The sequence below is a fragment of the Rattus norvegicus genome, chromosome 1 (genome assembly GCF_036323735.1).
Source record: "Rattus norvegicus strain BN/NHsdMcwi chromosome 1, GRCr8, whole genome shotgun sequence".
NCBI lineage: Eukaryota > Metazoa > Chordata > Mammalia > Rodentia > Muridae > Rattus > Rattus norvegicus.
This window is the reverse complement of record NC_086019.1, coordinates 136,770,194-136,789,576: the sequence shown is the minus strand read 5'-3', so window position 1 is coordinate 136,789,576 and position 19,383 is coordinate 136,770,194. Positions and strand designations below refer to the sequence as shown.

The following is a 19,383-nucleotide window of genomic DNA, read 5'->3' as shown; positions in this document are numbered from 1 at the left end:
TTTTTCAAAATAAGATTTATTTATTTTATTCTATGTATACGAGCATTTTGCTTTCCCATATGTGTCTGTGTAGTGCTTGCAAAAATCAGAAGAGGTCATTGAATCCCCTGGAACTGGAATTACAGAAGGTTGTAGGCCACCACGTGGATGCTGGGTCCTCTGCAAGAGCAGCCATTGCTCTTAACTGCTGAGCCATCTCTACAGTCCCCTCGGGAATTTTACTTTGAGTGGGGGAAGTATGTGCTTACCATGGCATGCATGTGGAGGCCAGAGGACAATTAACAGGAATTGGTTCTTTCTTTCCACCATGTAAGCTCAAGAGATCAGGTCTCCAGGCTGTTCGTCAGTCAACAATTTCTAAATGAATGTCTCACCACGTTCTGGCTGCCCTGAAACTCCTTCGTAAGCCAGGCTGGCTTTGAATTTGCAGCCATATTCCTGCCTCTATTGCAAAAGTGAGTTCTAGGGCACAAGCATGGGCCACCATGGATCATCTCATGAACATGTGTTCCACCAGGATGGAGAACTGGTTTTGTTAAGTCAATTTAGTTAAGGGCTGGAACTATGGAATAGTGGTAGGGCATCTGCCTAGCATGAGCACATAGCCCCAGGTTCAATCCCCAATGGTGCTACTAAAAAGTTTGTCTAGCATTCCTGAGGTCCTGAGTTAAACGCTTTCTTATGGTGTGTGTGTGTGTGTGTGTGTGTGTCAGGGGGGTTAGGGGAATAACTTTAAGATCTACACATATGGTAATCATTGTTTTTCTACAATAGTTTTCCTTTACTTGGCAATATTCCAGTGCAGAAGTTTATCTCTTGAATAACATAGTTCCTGCAGTTTCATAGTCTGAAAATCTTATTTATTTATTTATTTATTTATTTTTGGTTCTTTTTTTTCGGAGCTGGGGACCGAACCCAGGGCCTTGCGCTTCCTAGGCAAGCGCTCTACCACTGAGTTAAGTCCCCAACCCCGCACATCAACATTTTTTTTCAGCCATACAGCACTTTCCATCTGAAATTGAGATCTTTTGCCAAGGCTCACTGTCTTGTTGGTTGGCTGGTTGATTTGGGAGTTTTTTGTTTGCTTGTTTGTTTCAAGACAAAGTTTCCCTGTGTAACTCTGATCTTTCTGAAACTCACTCTGTAGAGCAGGCTGGTCCACAAACTCACAGAGATCCGCCTGCTTCTGCCTCCAGAGTACTAAGACTAAAGGTGTGTGCCATCTCACCTGGCTTGTTTACGTTCCTAAGAAATTTCACGCGTTTGCCTGGATGGTATAGTATGTGTACCAAGTGTGTGCCTAGTGCCCGTGGAGGTCAAAGGAGAGCTAAGGCTTTGGATCCGTCTGAACTGAGTTGTAGATGGTTGTGAGTCACATGTGAGTACTGAGAGGTGAACTTAGATCTTAATCACCACGTCATGTCTCCAGGCCCACATGGCTGTTTTCAGACAGCTGTCACTCTAGTGCGGGGAATCTGATGCCTTCTTCTGATCTTCAAGAGCCCCAGACTCACATATATTGCAGATATATATATATATGCAGGCAGGCATACACATTAAATAAATCTCTGAATAAAAATTTAAAAATTAACTTTAAAAGAAGACCTTCCCAACTTCTCTGACAACTCAATTTCCTTTGAAGACAGCTCAGTCACTTCCTGTTCTGTCTCAAACCTTTGTCTACCACACTCAGCCCTCTGACCGAACTCTGCAGTCGGTTATCCCGTGTGCCCGTTATTATGTTATGTAGCAATCCATCTGGCATACAAAGACTGATCAAGGGGAAAGATTCACTTTCTTTATCATACTCCTGCTGGAATGCATGCCTTGCACATAGCAGACACTTTATAAATATTTGCTGCATGGATGGGTACAAGGATGAACTGATTCTAAGCATCCTCAGAGGTCCTAGGTGACTTATCAGGGTCGCTCACCCGTATGCTGAGCGTCAGCCTTACATCTTGAACTGAAGGCTTGTTGGTTGGTTGTCCATCTAATACAGGCAGATCTAATTACCCCTGCCTTCCAGAAACCCTCAAGTTAAACTGCTGAATTTGGAAAATAAAAGCAACGTACTGAGCTGAAGAGAGATGGCTCAGAGGTTAAGAGTACTTAAGCTCCTCCAGAGGACCCAGGTTGAATTCCCAGCACCCACATGTCAGCTCACATTGACTCCATTCATCCAGGGAATTCGATGCCTGCGTAGTATGATGTATGTACATGCACAAAGACATGCATACATATTGTGTTTAACACACATTGTTACTCAGCTAAATTTGGATTTCAGGTAAACAAAACAAGTAGTAGGTATTAGTATGAGTGTATCTCAAACACTAGTTGTGGTGGTTTGAATGAGAATGTCCCTCACGGGTTCGGATGGTTGAACGCTTGTTCCCTAGTTGGTGGCCCTGTTTGGGTAGGTTTAGGAGAGGTGGCATCGCTAGAGGAGGTGCGTCACTCAGAACAGTCTGTGAGGTTTCAAAAGCCACAAACCACTCCTAGTTTTCTCTCTGCTTCCTGCTTGTGGTTCAAGATGTAGGAGTTCTGGGGGGGGGGGGGGGGGCGGGTTGGGGATTTAGCTCAGTGGTAGAGCGCTTGCCTAGGAAGCGCAAGGCCCTGGGTTCGGTCCCCAGCTCCGGAAAAAAAGAACCAAAAAAAAAAAAAAAAAAAAAAGATGTAGTGTCCCCGCCAGCGGGGACCCAGTTATTCAGGGTCCCGAAGAGGCTTTCTACCTGTGGGCCAAAATGGGGGTGAAGAGAAGAAGGAGACCAAGCAAAAGTTCTGTTGTCAAGGTCTCGTTTATTGGGATGAACATTGCAGCTTTTAAGGCTTTCAGGTAGGGGGAGTGACCTTTGTGAAATATGAAGGAGGGGGAGATGAGGGTATAGGCAGTGATAGCTGGAGGCAAAGAAGTCAGGCAATGAGGTCAGGTGGTGGAGACACTGGGTGTTGACTGAGGAGATAACTGGTATCTGCTCGAGCTGAGGCATCCCTTGAATGTTATACTCCTGTGCCGTAAATTCATGGGAGAGGCTTTATCCAACAATCTTAAGATTTATGGCAGTCATCTTCAGGGTGAGTCTCTGTGGCCAAACAGCCCAGAGTCACTTTGAACCATGCAGTCAAAAAGCGGCTAGGCCCAAATCCAATATGGCTCCGTGCAATGTAGGAGTTCTCATCTTTCAGCTTCTAGCAGCAGCAGCCCCGTCTACCGCAGGATGCCACATGCCTCTAAGGACCTTAATCCACTGGAACCCTAAGCCCACAATAAAGCTGCCTTCTAGAAGTTGCCTTGGCCATAGTGTTTTATCACAGCAATGGAAAAGTAACTACAACACTAGGCCTACTTTAAAACTTGCCCACAGTGTCTCAGGAATTCAGTGCGTGTGTTAGCTGCCTTTTCTGTGGCTGTGATACAATACTCTGACAAAGCGACTTAGAAAAGGCTTATTTTTACTCACTACAAGATACAGTCCTTTGAAGCAGGAAGGCAAGCAGCCTGAGTGTGAAATAGCTGGTCAGAATGCATCCATGTTTAAGCAGAGAACAATGGACACGTGTGCCAGCTTGCTTTCTCTCTTCTTATTTATGTATCTGTGCATTTATGCATGCATGCATGCATGTATGTATGTATACATGTATGTATGTGTGCTATTTGTGCAGGTGGATGTGCCACTTCTGGAAACCTCTGGTAATCGAAGGGCAGCTCTGTGGGGTTGGGTTCTTTCCTTCCATCCTTATTTCCATGGCTTCTGGAGATTGGATTCAGAGGACCAGGTTATTAGGTTTTTGCTGCAAGTGCATTTACCAGATGGGCCACCTACTGATAAGCCCATATTCCACTTTTTAGGTCGCCAGAACCCAAGCATAAAGAATGGTGCTGTCCACTTTCCCACTGACCTTCCCACCTCAATTAATCTAATCAAGAACGTCACTCACAAGCATGACCGCAGGCTAGCTAAAAATCTAAATAATTCCTTACTGGTGTGCCTTTAGGAGAGTCTTCTCGATGCTGGATCCCGCCAAGCCGGCAGGCAAGTCTAACCATCACAATAAGCAAAATATTTTACTGGTGGTCATAACAATAAATTGACTTCCTACATTCAGACTCAGTAATTCTTAGAATATTCTGAACAGTATTCTTTATTCTCTTTTTATTAAATATGGACAACCCACATCGCCTGGCTGTGTCTGCTAAATGTTTGCTGTTTTGTGTTTTGAGACAGGGTCTCATTCTATAGCCTTGACTAGCCTGGAACTCACTGAGCAGATCTATTTGTTCTCAAATTTGCAGGAGAGTTTCTACCTCCCAAATGCAGGGATTATAGTCATTTGTCACCATGCAAAACCACTAAAACCTTCCAACAAATATTTAGACATTTTGCTTTTTTTTTTCTTTTTTTTTTTTTTTTTTTTTTTTTTTTTTTTTTTTTCGGAGTTGGGGACCGAACCCAGGGCCTTGCGCTTGCTAGGCAAGTGCTCTACCACTGAGCTAAATCCCCAACCCTATTTTTTATTTTTTTATTTGATGCTCTTTATTTACATTTCAAATATTATCCCCTTTCCCCCACCCACCCACCCAACATCTTGCTTTCTTAAGAACTAACAATCTTTTGTTCAGAGTCTAGAAAGACCACTCAGTGGTTAAGAGAATTTACTGCTATTGCAGAGGTCCCAGGTTCACTTCCCAGCTTTCACACAGTGACTCACAAATCCCTAACTCTAGTTCTAGAGCATTCAGCATGCCTTCTGACTTTTGCAGGCACCGAGCAGACACATGGTGTAAAGACACACATGCAGGCAAAAAGCCATGCACATAAAATAAAAATAAATAAATTTTTTAAAAATCATTTCATTGTGGCTTAAAAAGAATTGGATTCCAATTCACCGTAATTTTATGTCTTAGTAATTTGATCCACTTGCTATATTGATTTGAGTGTGGATTCTGGCGACTTTCCATCTGCATTCTGTTTCTGTTCTCCGTGTCTCTGCTCTCCTCTCAGCCTTTCTCTCTGTGTTTATTCTCCTGCAGACTGGGGACTATTCTAGACTACTAGGAATCATGCAGAACAGTCTGTGCTAGAAAACAGACCTCTGGAAGGAAAGTGATAAGGACACTACCCGTCCCGGACACCTTGTCCAGCCGGCATCCTCTCTGATCACAAACCTGCTTTCTGCAGGGAGACTGACTGCAGACATTAAAAACAGCGTCTTGGCTTCAGAGCAGCAGTTTCAGATTTCTGCTCTTTAGCTGTGGTGATGGAACACGAAGGCAGTGAATGTGTGGCCCCAGCAGCTACAAGTGCATATATTTTTATATTCAAAACACAGCTGCCAGACATTAAACCTTTCCCCTCAAGTTGGTGGCACCTCTTCTGCATCAGTTGTTTGTTTGTTTGTTTGTTTGTTTTGTTTTGTTTTTGTTATTCCGAAGGGCTTATCTCCCTGTGCTTCTAGAAGGATCATGATCATGTGGTCTTTTCTTCAATAGCCACTGTAAAAATTCACGGGCTGCACACGTGGTATCTAAACGAATGCAAAGCATTCTCTTGGTATCAAGTATCGCGTACAGTTCCACACTCGGAAAGGAGCACAGCACCCTTTATAAATGACTAACGTTGACATTTTAGAGACTTTACAGTGGAGACAGAAGGGACATATTGTAGGGGTTTAAGGTAGATGTGTAAATCAGGTTTAAAATGTCTGAGAAGCATGGGGAGAAATGTCCATTCTGGGATTGAAAATTGGTTTGCTAAGGCTGTGATAAGACTGGAATGTCACCCCCATACGTGGTGAGAAGCCCTGGCGTTTTGGAGGACGCTCAGTGCGGTTTGTTAGGGCACACCTAATGGCAGTTTGGAAAAGAGGCATTTATAACTCCATCCGAGGAGTGCAAAAGATTATCTTCTGTCTTTGGAAAGGGCCTAAAGAGTTACGGAATGTGTGAATGGCTTTATTTCAGAGAGGATACTATTTCTCTTTCCTTTCGTTTCCTTTCTTTTTCTACCTGTCTTGTTTTGTTTTGTTTTTCAAGGAAGGCTTTTAGTTAAGTATCTGGGTAAAGAGCTTAACTGTAGAGACTTGCCGTGCAGTAGATTATCCCCTGGAAGTTTCCATTGCACCGGTGCTTTCAGATAAGTAAGACCATTATGAAATACTCCTTAACTTGTAAATCATAGAAGCTGCTAACCTGAAGGAAATGTCTTTAATAAGAAACAGGATCGGGGCTGGAGAAATGGCTCAGAGGGGGGAAAGTGTTTATTGCCAAGTCTGAAGAACTGAGTTCAATCCCCAGGACATATATGGGGGAAACAGACTCCCTGCAATGTCCTCCGACCTCCACAAGCATACTGTGGTATAACTGCACTGCCATCCACACCCGTGTGTCATTAAACACTTTAAAAAAAAAAAAAAAACAAAAAAAACTATCATTGTTTTTTTTTTTTTTTTTCTAAAAAGCAGAGCAAAATGTCTTGTGGTCTTATTCACTGTAAAAAGTGACCGACACGGAGAGTTTTCTGATTCCGCTTTACTTAACGGGGTCTTGTTTTTCTGTTAGTTTTTAGTATATTCTGTAATCTGTCAGTCCATCTGCCAAGAATGAATTTTCCTTGCGTCAGAAATCTGTACATTTTTAAAGCTGCTGCACAGTCGTGACTTTATTCCTGGGTGCTCACTCCATCCCCTTCCTGAATTCATTAGCTCTTTCTTCTCCGTTCGAAATTTTAGGGTTAATTTGGTGGCTGTTTTGTTTGATTTGGTCTCCCCTCCCCACACCCCTTAACTTGATTTTGAGGAAGCCTATTTATTCCATTATTTGCCCACTTAGAAACGTAAGGCTACACAGGGAACTTAATTTGAAGTGGATTCTATTCCTCTGAGAAGATAAATAAAATTCTTATTCACAGAGAAAAATACGGTGAACTGTGTATCGCAAATAGGTTTGCAAACGCTGCACACGAGATCGGCCGCCGCTTGGACCTTTACCAGGAAAGGTCCCTTTGCCTTTAAGAAGAACCTAAGGTAATTTTCGGCCGCCGCCCTCCCCCATCAGCCCCGCCCACGCAGCGGGGCGTTCGCGGGCCGCGGTCTGCGGCTGCGCGGCTCGGGGTGCGCCTCCCTTGCGCTCCTCCGTTGCCTAGTTACCGCTAACCCACCCCCACCCAACCCCCCGCCGAGGCGCCCAGAGTTCTCTTGTTTCCAAGATGGCCTCCAAAAACTTGTTTTTGTTCGCGGAGAACAAAGCCAGTGGCACACCCTGACCTCTGCAGAGAGAGTGTATGGCGGGCTCTAGAGTGTGGAATATCAGTGTTTACTGTCAGAACTGTACAAAATTCCCTTCCGTTAAGTTTTCTACCTGGGAGAAAAGCCTGGGGCGTGCCCCTAGATGTGAGCTTTGGGTTCTCAGCCTTTCCAGGACAGGGATGGTGGCCTCAAAACTGGTGCAACACCCCATGTTTCTTTGGACAAAATTTGTCGGATTTGTTTCATTTTAATTTAGCTCAGAAGGAAATTTAAACTGAGCAGGGATGGTTAACTATAGGAGCAGTTTTGCTTGGGGGAATATACAATTCTCTCGTTTTAAAATGTCTTTTCATTTTTCTATTTAAAATTTAGTTTATGCCTAGGTAGGGTCAGATGGTGCTATGAAAATCCTTATTGGAGTGTAAGTTTCTTTAGGAATATGAGCTTTGTGTATCTCGGGACTTTTCTGCCTTGCTAAATAACACTAACTACAGCACCTGAAACTTAACTCTGCCAAGTGCTTTGCTGTAAAGCTAAGACCAATTTTAGGAGCTGGTATCAGGCTACCTCGTTCTGTCCTGCATTCCCTCTGCAAACTGCAAGCAAGCTGGGAATGTTTTATAGATCTAGAAACTAAGACAAAAGGAAATTGTTACTGCCTAAAATGCCTCTGCGAGTGGAGCCTGCACTAAAATATCCAGAAGGGCCTATGTCAGGCTACCTTGTTCTAGCTTGCACTCCCGCATGCTGGAAGTGAGCTGGGAATGTACACTCCCAGAGCAGCACTCTGTGGGAGATGTGGGAAAGTCTCTTTGGATAGAGAAAGTCCGAAGCAGAATTGTCCCCTTTTTTACTGGGTAGTGATGGTCAGAGCAATTTTTACCTTGGAGCAGAAGGCCCAGATCTAGAAAACCTTGGTAGCAGGCACTGAAAAGACTGTCACTACATACAAGGAATCTCCTGTCACCCGCCATCCTATTCACAAAGTAGGAAGGGAAAAAGCAATTCAGTATTGAATAAACAGTCTTCCAACCAGCAGATCCAAGACAAACACCAAATCCTGACAAGACAGGACTTTATAGCAGGCCAAACTCCCACAAGAAATATTTTTATTTACTTTTTTGTTTATTTTTGGTAACAAGAGTTAGGTTTGTAACTTACAGCAGGATGCCCACAGAGACTGGAAAATAGATTGCCTTCTGTGGTGATTACATTTCAAAGCAAGAGGGCTCTGTGGGTCATTGAGAAAGATTTTCCTGGGCAATAAAGCAGGTGGATTTTTCTCCCTCAAGACCCACATACTCTAATAAAAGGAGTAGAGACAGAATTTTCTCTTACAAATTTCTACAAATAAATGCTGAGAGGGAGGAAAGAGTATTTTTCTCTTTAAATGTTAAGAGTATTTATCAGATTTTTATTTATCTTGACACAGGCCACTGATACCAGCTCTTCCAATTATTTTTACCTCAACTAATGGCTCAGTCATAATCTTTTCTTGTTCTGTTATACTTTTAAAAATAATTTTTATTTATTCCCTGACAGTTTCGTGTATGTATATATGCATTTTTAAAGACATATTACAAGTATTGAAACTTGGATGTTATGTTTTATTTAAAAAAAAAAAAAGATTGAGCCAGGATATGTTTGATAGGATATGGTGAGGTGGGAGGAGTGCCTCAGTGGGCCCATGCCGAGACATCCCTTCCCCATGAGGTACCCATCACTGATGGATATTGTATAGAATAGAATAGTCTATTGGGGCATGGAAAGGGAAGTAGGAAGGGAGTAGAGACAGAGATAGAGGGAGAGAAGGAGAGAGGGGTCAGGGAGGAGAGAGAATCAGAGAGAGGAGAGAGGGGGCAGAGAGGGTAAGAGAGAGGAAGGACCAAACAGACCCTTTTATAGGGAGTGAGGTCTACTTGGTGATTGCCAGGGAACTGTTGAGTGGAACATATGAGGAATGCTAACACTGGCTGGCCTGGAACTCAGGGAGATTCATTCACCTGCTTCTGCTTCCCAAGTGCTGGGTTTAAAGTGCACCTCCCTGCCCCCAGCTTGTGTTTGGTTTTAGTAACTCACTAAGTTAAATTAGTCCTGCCTGCATGTGCGTTCCTGTGGGCCATTTACTACAGCGCATATAACCTAATAGTACCATGTCCATCCATCAAGAAAAATACCCTCCTTTCCTCCAGTGGGCATCAATTACTAATATCTCCTCTTCTATGGGTGGGCTTCATAAGCCCTCCTCTGTTGGAATTTTGACTGGCTTCATCTATGGTATGCGTTTTGGGGTCCAGCTGTGGTACGTTGTACTCTGCTCCTTGCTTCCTCCCTCTTAGGGTGTCCAGAAGCTGCTGCACACTGGGCTGGAAGGATATAGCAGAGGCTGACACACATGGAGTTCTGCAGGATTCCTTCAACCTGGGAGTGAAAGGGGGCTGAGGGTAAGGGTGGGGTGCGGAGAGAAGGCCTTCTCCCAGGATCTAAGTGTTACTGCAAAGGCCTTCTCTGACTACCTTCAATAAAATAGCTCTCTGAGACCATCTTAGCTTGTACATATTTGTTTGGGGTGGGCTTGTACGCATACACTTAATTCCAGACTAACCAAGGCTTGTATAGTTTTGGGGAAAGGGGAGGGCAAAGGTCATTGGCTGAAGGCTACGGTACTGAGATGCCTTATTAGTATGGGGAGACATTCTAGGAATCTCAGGGGCTACATGAAGTTCCTTGGGTATTCTCGGGTAGGTGGTGGGGTCTGGGATCCCCCAGGTACAGGGGGGAAAGCCCCGATGACAAAGGGAGTCTGCCATTTTCCACCAAGCTCAGGGCTTTCCAGTAATATGACTTCAACCTTAGCGGCAGGGTTTTCTGACACCATCTTGGAAAGGTTATCACAACTTCTGTGGGTTTAGAAGTTTGTGTGTGTGGCTTTTTTTTTTTAAAAGATTATTTATTATATATAAGTACACTGTAGCTGTCTTCAGACACAGTAGAAGAGGGTATCAATCAGGTCTTATTACTGATGGTTGTGAGCCACCATGTGGTTGCTGGGATTTGAACTCAGGACCACTGGAAGAACAGGAACTGACTGGCCTCCAACTCAAGATCCACCTGCCTCAGTCTCCTCAACGCTAGTATGATAGGCAGACATTGCTATAGAAATAATATGCCTCTTCAGTGAGAATCACTCTACACACTTGAAGATTAATAAAGAAAAGACTTTCATAATAGTTTAAGTGCAGCTCTGACTAATTCTCAAAGAGGAGCCAGCCGTGAATTTACGATTTCACGCTTACATATGCCTTAGGCTTTATGCGTTCTTTGTGGGCAGTCATCCTTGACTCTCTTTTTGGGCCTGGTCCCAGTTTATACTTTGGACCGTTTAAAAGAGACAGGAGACTACAAGTCTGGCCAGTTAGGCAATTGGAGATCCACACTGCAAAGAAAGATATTGCCAGAGTTATTTTAAGTAGACTGGTGTGGTTCTTTTTCAAATGGTTGTTACCCAGAGTCATCTGGTCTACCAAACAGAGTTTGCATTTGTCTTAAGAAGAGAACTGGGGGGGCTGGGGATTTAGCTCAGTGGTAGAGCGCTTACCTAGGAAGCGCAAGGCCCTGGGTTCGGTCCCCAGCTCCGAAAAAAAGAACCAAAAAAAAAAAAAAAAAAAAAAAAAAGAAGATAACTGGGGACTTTATGGCAGGCCCGGAAGTTGTAATCCGGGAAAGCCACTTAGAGTTGCTCCTTTTCAGGAGGTGAGATGTTCTTTGATATGAAAATTGACCTGATGATTCCTTGTAAGTCAGTGTTGCCTCTTTTGTTAGGAGAATGGAGCCTAATGGCTGGACAATTCCAGCAAGTAAATATTCACTTTCTTGCCCCAGACTTGCTGGGGTTCAGAGGAGACCTAGGAGGGGGTGAAAGAATGGGGGACTGGAGGTACAAAGAAGGAGAGCAAGTCTATATTCTGATCAAGCTCTCAAACTTTAATTAAAAGACAGCAGCTTATAAAGACAAGCAGGCAACAAGGTCACCCAGGACCCAAGACCAATTTCACTACTGTCACCACCCTCCCTATAGCCCTAAACCATAAGTTGCAGGTATAGACAGATAAGAGCAGATGGCTGGAGACAGAAGCTGTGAAAGTGATAAGAATGGACAACTGGCTAGGTGTCCCAGAGGGTGTAAGTGGGCTTGACATTCCTGAAACATTCCTGAGACTTGGCTTTGGCACTTTCTAGCATCCTAAACTTTGCTTGTCTATAACAGGCTGGGTTAGCAGACTACTTATGCTGGGGGTGGGGGGGTGGGGGGTGTTTTGTAGGCTGCACTTTACCTAAATTATTCTTTTTTTTTTTTTCCAGAGCTGAGGACTGAACCCAGGGCCTCACTTAACTAGGCAAGCGCTCTACCACTGAGCTAAATCCCCAACCCCGCTAAATTATTCTTAGTGTGACTTCATGTCTCCTAAGCAAACCCTTTATGACAGACACTAATTCTGTCACGATGAGTTCCTTTGAAAGACCCCCGGAGCAGGGAGACCCTCACTCAAGTCTCGATGACTCGACCTCCCAAGAACTCATGAGAGACCGTCCTTGCTGTAATTACACGAGGTTTATTGATAGGAACCAGTGCACTGGGGTCAAGACTCGTATCCCATACAGGGGTAGAGGAGTTCAACCCTGAGTAGCTGAGAGAAGGGGTATTTAAAGGTAGAAACCACAACCCAAGGGGGTAGAGATGGCATCATTGGAAAATGTTGAGAATATCAGTGAAAGATCACAAGGAGAAGCTTTCTGTTTCTCAAGATTGTTTTCAAGATTGTAATCTAACTTTATGGTCAGTTAGTTCCTGGGAGACGCTTCCTGTTATCTTACTAGGTCCGGATCACGTACTTAAGGACCTATCTTACGCCCTTTTATCTAGTTTCATACAGAGAGCAAGCTCAAGAAATGTGACCTTTTACCTACTTACTGGCAGAGAGCAGGGTCTGGAATTTGAGGTATTTAGGGCTTCTTAGGGGTGAGATAGCATTTTAGCATTTCTAAACTTTTGACTTCTTGGCTGCATTTTTCATTCTTTCACCTTCTACATCATTACTTCAGGTTTCTTCCACATCAGCACCATCATGCCCAGCTTCTGCTTACTCCTCTTGATAAACAGCTAATGACTATCTTGGACCATAGGACAGCAGGCAGGGGTCAGGCATAGAGAGGTGGCCAGCACTTCAGGTAGGACATGAAATTTCTACTTGGACACAGGCCTCCACCGTCTCTTACTGCCCCACACCAGGAGTGAATATGAGGTATCACTTATACTGCAGTGTGCACAGATATGTTCCTTGGAGGCCAATTTTAATTACTTTTTTTTAAAAATGCCACTGTGCATATGGAAGTCAGAGGATAACTCGTGAATCAGTTCTCTCTCTCCACCAGGTGGATCCTAGGGCTCTAACTCAGGTCTTCAGACTTGGTAGCAAGTGCCATGTGTCATCTGAGCCATCTTAATAGCCCAAGTCCAATGTACCTTCGTAGCCAGGCAGGGAAGGGGACCATTCAAGAATAATTAGGTGACCATTCGCGAACATGAAGCACTCGTTATCTATTACCAAGCACATAAAATAAATCTATCTCCATTTTTCTTATAAACTTTATCTACTTTGGTCAGACATGATAATGCACACTCCCAACATTTGGGAGGCTGAGGCAGGAGTATTGCTATGAGTTTGTAATGAGACCCTGGGACAAAAAAAAAAAAACAAAACAAAAATAAAACCAACTGAAAACGCACCCAGCCCACCTGTTTCCTTGTTAAAGTTGTTTCCTCAGCTTTTACAGTTATTTTGACGGAGAGAGGAGAGCAGAATGAAAAGCAAGCTTAGCAAACAAGATCCCAAAGCCAACGCTGTAACTCAGTTCATAATGTTGAAGCAAGAAATATGGCTCTCTCCCCAGGATCCGTGATAGTTTATTCTGGAAGTAACCAGGAGTGACTTTGGCCAGGGAACACAGATCTCGGTTACTGCAAGTTTCAAATTCTAACCTGGAAGCAGCTTTGTTATTTTAATGACGGGACAAGGAAAGCCGTAAGTCGAGACACTCTTTAAATACATCGGTGGAAACTTCAGGTTACAGACAAGCAGGGCAAACTAGGCTATAGGCCTCAGAACCTATCTGACCACAATCTCAGCTTTGGGGTTGTTAGCAGCTATGCTAGGACTTCCACCAAGAAGAACAATGGCTATTCCTGTCCCCCCTCCCCCAACACTCCATTCTTTCCGCAATCATTGACCTTTGTAGGACATTCACCACAGATGTGTCTTCATTTTTGGAACTTTAGTTCATAGTAGAGGGCTTGGTTTGCATGTCCTAGGCCCTAAATTCAATCCCCAGCGTAGCATAATCTAGTTATGGGGACACAAGCCTGTAATCCCAGCACTGAATAGGTAGGCGTAGATGAGTATAAATTCAGGGCCATCCTCATCTACATAGTAAATCAGAGGTCGGTCAAGGTCCCATGAGACCAAGTCTTTGAAAAACAAGTTTCTTCATTCAGGCAACTACCTTTTCAGAGTGTCTCCATAGCACTTCATACACAGCAGACAGTTTGTTGGCTAAAGTTCTGCTTTTGCAAAACTTGCAAAAGAAGACCATGTGACTGTCAGCTTAAAGTGAGTGTCTCCACTAATCACTGCCTTTCTTGTGTATCAGGGTGAGGCATACATCCAGATATTTGTATGCAGAGGAGACCATGGACACTCTGCTTCACACAAAACCCAAGGTTAAATCACGTTCCAAAAGTCTCATTTTTTACATAGCATGCTTGTCTTCAAGAAAGGGTTTTAGTCATTGCACCTCCTTGCTTGAACAGGCATCAGCTCTACCCAGTTTAACAAAACAGGAAACTTTCTGAATGTGAGAGCTCCCTGTCATTCTCTGACGTTATCCACAGTGGACGACTGTCTGTCAGTCAAGGTAAAACGCTCCCCTGCCCCAAACACGCTGTGCCACCAGGAAATAAACTCAACTCATCCTCCTCCTACTTGTCTGGCCTTTAAAGTCATGGAAATTTGTATTTTTCCTTCCCTCTTTAGTCCTTTCCAAATCTGTAGAACTGCTGGGCACTGAGCGGGGCCTGGTGAGTTAGGGGCAGCCAGAGCAGCCATTCTGGCCCCCTTAAGATTTAGCAGCTTTCCCCAAAGAGATGGCTCGGTGGTTAAACGCACTTGCTGCTCTTAACAGAGGATGGCAGTTCAGGTCTCAGCTCCTGGGTTATAGCTCCAACCACAGAGAATCTAACATCTTCTTCTGGACTCTATGGGCCCTTCACTCACACATGGCACCTGTGTGCTCCCCCAGGACATCAGCAGTAGAGCTCTCACCTAGCAAGTGCAAGGCCCTGGGTTTGGCCCTCAGCTCTGGGGGAAGGAGGGGTTATAGCACCACTTTCCTAGTGATGCTCTTGACCTTTGTCAACTGCTTTTGTTTGTTTTGTTTATTTTGCAGGGGTAGCAGTTAATGCAGAAGTTTTGACCAACTGGTCAAAACTGTGAGCATTCAATCCTAAGTGGGGACACTCTATCAACTCCCCATCCCCACCAGGACCCCAATTTCTCAAGGTTCAGGAGGGGAACCTTGTGGAGGGAGAAGGATGTTAGGAGCCAGTGGATAGGGGTGAGTGTTGTAAATACTCTCTTCTGACCATGACATCATGTGGCTGTGGCATTCCTGGGCTCACAGCATCTATGATTACCTGCACAAATTCAAGCCATTCAGCATTCAACATAGAGAGGGGAGGAACTTCTGAGGCCTTGTTCTATTAGCTAGTGGCAGTTAATAGTTTCTGGTTGGTTTCAGATCCCAGGACAAGGGGCTGACGTGCATATTTAAGTACTAAAGGAGCCCTGGCCTCCAAGTTCTCCCAGCATCCCTCAGTCCCTACCCAACATAAAGCCCCAACCTTGCTCTTCCCCAGAGGTTCTCCCTTATATGTCAGACATTTTGCTCCCACTTCTCTTTTCTCTCTTCTTTCTTTCTCTGCATGTGCTTTCTCTCTTCCCCTTCCCCTCTCTCTCCCTCCCCATGGCAACTTTTCTGGCCTTGGTCCTTGGGGCCAGTAAACTCACTCAGCAGCAGATTTCCAATAAACCCACATTTAATATAATCCGATCTGACTTAAATTGGCTCATTTCACCAGCAGAGAAATAACTTATCAGCTTCTGGGAGAGAAGTAATTTTTCTTCTGGGGTATGGACACTGGTGGGTTGCTCATATTTACTTGTGTAGATGCCCCCACCCCCATGCACATGGAGACACACTAATTGGATTTGATACATTATTTAAAAGGAGGATGTGGAGAAAGTAGTATTTATGAGGGTTCAGAGGAACAGAAATGATGGAATTAATCTGTTTATATCAAAGGATTTTTTTTAAGAGGCTTACAGAATGTGGTCCAGCTAGTACAATAATGGTTCTCTCCCCACAGACAGGCCAGGAATCTGTTAGTTGTTCAGTTCATGAGGCTAGATGTTGTCGACATAAAAACTACAGTTCTTACCGTACAGGGAGTAAGAGATAATTTATTCTGGAGCCATTTTGAATGAACATGGCCAGGGAACATAGATTTATGTTACCCCAAATTCAATGTCCCAACATGGGAACAGTTTTATAGGGTTTTTATAGAAAGTCATAAATCAAAGCAAGTTTACAATGCATTAATAGATATATCAGAGTGGCAGGTACAATGAGTATGTGTATGTGTGTGTGTGTGTGTGTGTGTGTGTGTGTGTGTGTGTGTGTGTACAATGAGAGAGTGTGTGTGTTTGTGTGTTTGTACAAACTCCCATGGGGGGGGTAGCTATTCATAAGCCTAAAATGTTACCTGACTGACATTCATAGATGGGTGGAAGTTAGTTTTCTGCTAAGTTAATATCGTCTAAGAGGTTTATTTATTTATTATCACAAGGTGTCAGTTCTGCTACACGGTGAGGTAAGGAATGGCTGTTTCAGAAGACTCAAACAAACCCAAGGTAATTAGCCTCTGAACCTACAAAACTCCAGTCCCTCCAATTGGTCCTTCAGTCTCTGCAGATACAGACACTCCTTTCAAGAGTTCTTTTGTTCGCTGCTTCTTTTCAGGAAGATTTATTCACAACATCTCAGTTGGTTCCCACGGCATCCCAAAGAAGTAGGTTCCGATACCAGCAAAATAACGCCTCTACAGTATTTCAAGCAAGGGAGGGCAGGCAAAAGCAAAAGCTTCCTATTTCCGTATTCTTCTATGTAGGCTGCCACTAGAAGGTGTGGCCCAGGAAGTCTTCTCTTCCAAATGATCCGACTAAGAAAAACCCTTCACAGATGTGCCCAGCGGTTGGGTCAAGATACATTGTATAGATGTCTGAAACTGTTAACAAATAAGTGATATTCTTTAAGAAATTGTCCCCGCCAGCGGGGACCCAGTTATTCAGGGTCCCAAAGAGGCTTTCTACCTGTGGGCCAAAATGGGGGTGAAGAGAAGAAGGAGACCAAGCAAAAGTTCTGTTGTCAAGGTCTCGTTTATTGGGATGAACGTTACAGCTTTTAAGGCTTTCAGGTAGGGGGAGTGACCTTTGTGAAATATGAAGGAGGGGGAGATGAGGGTATAGGCAGTGATAGCTGGAGGCAAAGAAGTCAGGCAATGAGGTCAGGTGGTGGAGACACTGGGTGTTGACTGAGGAGATAACTGGTATCTACTAAGGGAGCTGAGGCATCCCTTGAATGTTATCTTCCTGTGCCGTAAATTCATGGGAGAGGCTTTGTCCAACAATCTTAAGACTTATGGCAGTCATCTTAGGGGTGAGTCTCTGGGGCCAAACAGCCCAGAGTCACCTAGTCACTTTGAACCATGCAGTCAAAAAGCGGCTAGGCCCAAATCCAATATGGCTCCGTGCAAGAAATAATTAGCAATTTCTTCTGGCTGGCTACTTGGCAAGGATGTGAAGAAGCCTGACTTGGTGGTTTGTGGTGAACACTTCTTTCTCAGGGCTTGGGAAGTGGAAGAAGGAAGAGTTGGGGGCTAGCCTGAGCTATATAATGGACTCCTGGTTTTTGTTTTGTTTGTTTGTTTTTTAAAGCTGGGAGTAGAACCTCATTTCTGTAATCACAGCTCCTCGAAGGCTGCTGAAGCAGGAGGGTTGCAATAAGTTTGAGGCAAGCCTGGATGCATAGTGAGCTCCAGGCTAGCCAGGGATATAGACTGATACCCTTCCTTTCAAAAACCAAAACCAAGAAAAACCCTTACAACCAAGCAGGATGTTGTAGCAGGTAAAGGTGCTTTGCTTCTGACCCTGGTGACCTGCGTTCAATCCCCAGGACCCATGGTAACAGAAGAAAGCCGACTCTCCTTCCTTAACCTCCACATGTGTGCTCCTCCTGTGGTCCTCCCACTTAAATAAATGTCATCAAAGTACAAGCAAACAGGAGAAGTGTCAGTGGTGAGAGGACTGCGGCACTTCATGCTGTTGCTGTCTGCAGCCCCGAGTCATTTAGGGACCTCAACCCAGGACAAGCCAGGATTGCTAGCATCAAGGCAAAAAAGAACTTGAGCCCTCAGTGGTTTGAAGCAAAGTTGGAGATTTTAGTAAAGATATTTGAACAAAGGGAAAGAGGGGTGGTTAGAAAGAAAAGACTCGTCCGTGTGCTGGGTATGTGCTGCCTAAGAGAGCACAGCAGAGTGTAAGCCATACTCAAGCATGGGTATGTGATTCTCAAGTGAAAGGCACAGTCAATTGTCCCAACACTAGTGATATATATATTTTGGTGACTTTCAAGTTATAGTTCAAAAGGTGGCTGAGAAACTTTCCCCCCTCTTTTGTCTTTTTAACTTTTTAAAATCTGTTTTTATGTTATGTGTATGAATGTTTAGCTGTTTCCATATAAGTGTACCATGCACATGTGCATATGAGAGGGGGGTACACAAGGGGGGGGAGAAAAAGGCATTGGCTCCCCTGTATCTTTGGCTGGGGTTATGGGTGTTTTTGAGCTGCCCTGTGGGTGCTGCTGGAACTGAACCAGGGTCCTCTGCAAAAAAAGCAAGTGCTCTTAACCACCTAGTTATCTCTCGGGACCTGTCTTTCTTTCCTTCTTCTTTTTTTTTAAAAAAAGATTTATTTGTGTATATGAGTGCACTGTCACTTTCTTCAGACACACTAGAAGAGGACATCAGATCCTGTTACAGATGGTTGTGAGCCACCATGTGGTTGCTGGGAATTGAACTCAGGACCTCTGAAAGAGCAGCCAGTGCTCTTAACCGCTGAGCCATCTCTCCAGCCTCTCATCTTGCTTTTGATAAGTGAGTTTATAGGGTGACTGTGGAGGCACTTCACATATAATTATACTGATGAGGTAAAACCAGAAGCTAATAGAGTCACTGGAAGGCCTTAGTGCATGTTCTGTCCTTATAACTGGTTTTTCTGGTAGAAAACCATAGGTTTATGTTTGGGAAGGGACAAGGGGCTAAGCAGTTGCTAACTTTCCTGGAATTCTTGCTTTTCTGCTGGCTAGTGGCTTCAACTGGATGCCTCAATAAGGGTTCCTTTCCCTTCATCATGTTACCTTAATTCTGCTTCAGAGAATTTTACACTTATGAAATGTGGGGTAAGTCAAGTATGGTGGCTGTCAGCTGTAACCCCACTACGGGACAGACTAAGACGGGAAGGAAGGTCTCTATGAGTCTGAAGCCAGCCTGGGCTACATAGCATAGGGAGGCCCTGTCTCCACCCAAACAAAAACCTTTCCATGAAATACTATAGACAGAGAAAGAACAAACTGCCTTCACTGTGGACTTCAGGAAGAATGAACCCACCGTCCACGAGGAAGGACTGAGACTCTGTCGGTCAGCGGTTCTCAACCTTCCTAATACTGAAACCCTTTAATACAGTTCCTATTCTGTGGTGACCCCCAACCATAATTTTTTTTTAATTTTTTTTTTTCCGGAGCTGGGGACTGAACCCAGGGCGTTGCACTTCCTAGGCAAGCGCTCTACCACTGAGCTAAATCCCCAACCCCCATAATTTTTTTATGTTGCTACTTCATAGCTGTAATTTTGCTACTGTTATGAATTGTAATGTAAATATCTGATATGCAGGATATCTGATATGTGAC

The 19,383-nt window shown here is 44.1% G+C and overlaps 1 long non-coding RNA gene across 1 annotated transcript; it reads left to right on the top strand.

The window, feature by feature from the left end:
- The first annotated feature begins 5,595 nt into the window (after positions 1–5,595).
- Positions 5,596–9,788, top strand: LOC120099855 (uncharacterized). The gene is made up of 3 exons (XR_005499242.2): positions 5,596–6,138; positions 6,909–7,023; positions 9,585–9,788. It is a non-coding gene; the product is annotated as an uncharacterized LOC120099855 (long non-coding RNA).
- The last annotated feature ends 9,595 nt before the right edge of the window (positions 9,789–19,383 follow it).